Below are 4,748 nucleotides of genomic sequence, written 5' to 3' on the forward strand. Positions count from 1 at the left end.
TCAAATCTTGGAAGCATGTGAAATGTTTGTCAGAATGTCTTCTAAAATACAAAGATATGAAATCAAAATCCAAAGGCATAGACAAGTATGAGAACTTTTTGGTGGGATATCTTGACTCCTAGTCCACAAAATTCATGTTATAGAATTGATAAAACCCGACATATCACCATGATGAGGTTCAAGCACTCAAGAAATTATTCTCATAATGGTTATTTTTGATCGTGCTTTATCATTTTCCAGATGCCTTGGAGCCACCATGAGAAAGAAGGATGATTATTTTCCCATCGATGAGAGTTGTGTTATATGTGGTTTCTCTCTCTCAGCAAGCACCTATGTTTGATGATTTTGAAGCACTTAGTGTTGGAAACTTGGAGTCTCTACCGGATCTCATCTCCAATATGCAACACTACCCAATTAGTGGTGGTCTTACGGTTCTTGCAGATGCTCCATTATCTCAAAGAGATGAACCCAGCTGAAGGATCTGATAAAGATCTGAATAAAAAGAAAGTGTTGGTCTTAGGTACTGGATTGGCTGGCACTAGTTTCTTGAAGAACTTGGATTGTTCTTGAAGTATGATGTTCAAGTCATTTCTCCCTATAATTATTTTCCTTTCACTCCTTTGCTTCCAAGTTTGACATGTGGAACAGTAGAAGCAAGGAACATTTCAGAGCCAATTTGAAAGATTGTAAAACATAAAAAGGAAGATGTGAGATTCTGGGAAGCAGAGTGCTTGGACATAGATCCAAAGCAGAAGAAAATTCTTTGTAGTTCTGATATTGATGTTGGCAAAGACAAGGAAGAATTTCACTTGAATTATGATTACCTCATTATTGCTATGGGAACAAGACCAAACACATTTAATACTCCTGGGATAGCTGAGTACTGCAATTTTTTTGAAGGGAGTGGAGGATGCTTAAATAATACGTAGGAGTATAGTGGATTATTTTGAGAGGGAAAGTTTACCTCATTTAAGCAATGAAGAGAGAGAAAGGATTCTTCATTTTATAGTAGTTGGTGGAGGGCCCACAGGAATTGAGTCTACTACAAAGTTACATGATTTTATTCATGAAGATTTACTTAAGCTATATCCTTCAGCGAAGGAGTTCGTGAAGACAATAGGTAGGGGATCATATCTTGAACATGTTTGATCAGTGAATCAACAAGTTTGCAGTAAAAAAATATCAGAGGGATGGTATTGATTTAAAAATGGGTTGCCTTATGGTTGAGGTAGCAGACATATACATTAGCATGAAAGAGAGAAAAAATGGAGAGAAATTGTCTCTCCCATATGGCATGATTTTGTGGTCTACTGGAATTGGGACTCATCTTGTTATATCTCAAGTCATTGTAGTTAATTTTGTATAAGTTAATTAACGTCTCCAAAATTACACAATTTGGAGGTAGTTATTAACCATGAAGGGGTAGTTCTTAACCTCTATGTCTATATAAGGAGTCATTTTTGGCTTTGTAGGGGACATTTTTTTAGGACTTTTTGGACTTTTGAATAGGAGAAGACTTAGGTTAGAATTTTAGTGATAAGATACTATTTGGAAAGTGTGTACAAATTTTATCTTTGTAATCAAAAATTCCTCTTAGGTTCTTGGTGAAAGAAAATAAATTAAAATGCTATTTGAGTTCTCTTCTTTCAAAATCTAAATTGTTAAAACTATTGATTCTCTTTGCAGTGAACATTCTCACGGTATTGTGCAGATGTTTATGAATCTTTGGATCAACATTGTGCTAGTAGTAGTTCTCAAGCATAGATCTCTATTGTTGTTATTAGCAGTTTTAAGTTAGTTTGCGAAAACTTTGAAGTCATGTGGTGCATCCATCATCAATGGCTTTCTATTTATATTTAAAAGTTTGATTTCATCTTTATTTGAAAAAACTCAAAATTATATCATACGAGGGAGCTGCCCCTCTAAATGCAAAGGAAGGCCACATATCAAGGGCCCATCCAACTGTTGTGAATAGTTTGTCACATACACTCCATTGGACCATTTGTACAGTGACAAATATGTTTACCAACATAAATTTAGAAAAAAATTATCACATCACATTTCACTAATCATGAATTTAGAACTAGTAATTCAATATAGTCATTGTTTAAACTAATGAGGCCTGGGTAATGTATGGACCTTGTATATGGATGTCAATTAGTACGAGATGAGGACTTCCATTAATGAGAAATAATATGCATAGAGGTTGACTAACTGCCAACTATCAATAATGGAATGTGGTGCTAGGAAATGTTGAAAAAGACAAGAGATATTTCTGAGGTACAATATAGGTATGGTAGGGGTTGTTAAGGGCTTGACCTCCATATCTATGGAACCCAAGCAGATGTTGCAAACCACACTTAAAGAAGCAAAATAGAATGAGCCTCTTTATTTGTATGAATTGTTTTGACTAAAGAAGAGAGGGCTGTGAGTATTTAGGGAGGTGACCAATAAATAATGAGGGATGACATTCATGTCTCAAGACATCCAAACTAATAGTGATGCAACTAGTACTTGCACCTAGAAGAGGTTAAAGGGACACACATATACAAAATAGTAGTTGGAGTTTAAATGTATGTTAATATTGCATGTCAATTGTACAATGTGGACTAATATATATATATATATATATATATATATATATATATATATATATATATATATAAAGATAGTTTTTAAATTGATTACAATCGCTAGAACCACTAGTGTGTCAAAAAGGTAGCAACCACAAAATTATGTTGATACCAATTTAGTTTTTGACTTGTACGAGTTTATACCTACACCTATAAACATGTTGCCTTGGTTTTTATATATTTTGATTTCATAGTTTCTTTTCTTTTACATCAATTATAGCCACAATGATACAAGATCAACATTTTATAATAACTGACTATTTCACTAATCCCAATTAACATTACATATATAAAATACTATAATTAAGTTTTTCATAATATTAATTATGTAATACTAAATAGACATGTCCTATGAAGGGACATCTCTCTATGTCTCATTCACAATATATATACAAGAAATATTAATGCATTAAAAAAATACATACCATACAAACAATGCTAATACATTTGCAACGATCCTCTTAAAATTTTACATGGTTTTAGAGTCTAGTTCCTTCTATAAAGCCTAACAGTTTGAAGGTAGATCAACACATGACAAGAGAATAAAAAGAGGAGTCATTCAATTTGCTTAAGGATGAAGAAAAGTACACAACTTGATGGGGAAGAATATATGGGAGTTTGCTAACCAATTATGAGATGTGTATAAAGATCTTCCTTAATAGCATATGTATAAGAAGAGAAAGAGTTACCGAATACATCACAACAAGGGGACTTCAATAAGGTTCTAGTTTATAAGGACTATGTAGACAAATTCTATCATCAATGATTGACATCATCAATGAAAAGAATCAAATTTAAATATGAGACATTTGAGTAAAGAAAATAAACATAGTGCAAAGAAGGTGGTTTTACATTTTCTAATTGTATTAGTTTGAAATGTTTTAAAACTTTTATCATTCATCACTCATTTCTCCATGTATAGTACTCATGTCTACTAGAGATTTTCATTTCTAGTTTCTAACATAAACATGTTTTGATAATACTCATAGTCCAATTGAAGAACCTAGGTTGTGGGCTCCTTGAAGGCAATACCAATGGTGATAATGTTGCGATATATGTGTTTTGAAAGATCAACATTCAAAGAAAAATATGATATATATTTTCTTATTATTGATGACTGTCACCCTCAAATTCTAACAATTGTCTTGACTAAGGCATGGAAAAGGGGCAAGTGAAGGAAATAAATTAAATATTGGATATCTCTTAGAAATTATTACAATTAAAGTATCTTTGTGTGTCATTACCTTTCTAGCTATATTTTACTGAGCTTTTTCTCCTATATATTGTGGCTGCTAGTGGTATTATCTTAAAACTATTGTTTTCCTTAAGAAAGATATTGTTCATTTAGAGTGACCCCAATACATATGTAATAAAGAAACTATAGTGTTTCTTGAGCAATGATATATGAAAACTTTTGAAGCAATATCCTAGATAGCTCAAGGATTGGTATGTCTATGTTGAAAATTGGGGTTTTTTATAATAATTAGAAAGTGTGATTTTACAAATTGATTAAAAAAAAATAAACTCTTGCAAACTGATGTTTTTAATTAATACAAATATTGAATAAATATACGCATTACGGTGTAAAATATGTAAGAACGAAAGTGAACAATGATGTTTCTCTTTTTCTTTCTTACATAGTAGACTAATCTATAGACAACAAACACAAGACATGATATATGACATTCTTTTTTTGAGCCATGATATATGGCATCCTTCGAAGCAATATCTTAGATAGCTCAATGACTGGTATGTCTATGTTGAAAAATAGGTTTTTAATAATAATCAGAAAGTGTGATCTTACACATTGATTCAAAAAACCTAACTATTACAAACTGACGTTTTAAATTAATACAAATATTGAATAAATATACAAATTATGATGTAAAATATGTAAGAGCAAAAGTGAACAATAGTGTCTCTCTTTTTCTTTTTGATGATGGTCTCCCTCAAATTTTGACTACTATCTTGATTAAGGCATGGAAACGGGGCGAGTAAAGGAAATACATTAAATATTGGATATCTCTTAGCAATTATTACAATTAAAGTATCTTTTTGTGTCATTCACTTTTTTGAGTTTCTCTTTTCCATTTTTTGAGCCATGATATATGACAT

The 4,748-nt window shown here is 31.7% G+C and overlaps 1 pseudogene; it reads left to right on the plus strand.

The window, feature by feature from the left end:
* The first annotated feature begins 287 nt into the window (after nt 1-287).
* LOC149563218 (external alternative NAD(P)H-ubiquinone oxidoreductase B1, mitochondrial pseudogene) lies at nt 288-1,366 on the plus strand (annotated as a pseudogene).
* The last annotated feature ends 3,382 nt before the right edge of the window (nt 1,367-4,748 follow it).

The sequence above is a fragment of the Cupressus sempervirens genome, chromosome 4 (genome assembly GCF_028749045.1).
Source record: "Cupressus sempervirens isolate cs-2001-9-10 chromosome 4, ASM2874904v1, whole genome shotgun sequence".
In the NCBI taxonomy this organism is placed as follows: domain Eukaryota; kingdom Viridiplantae; phylum Streptophyta; class Pinopsida; order Cupressales; family Cupressaceae; genus Cupressus; species Cupressus sempervirens.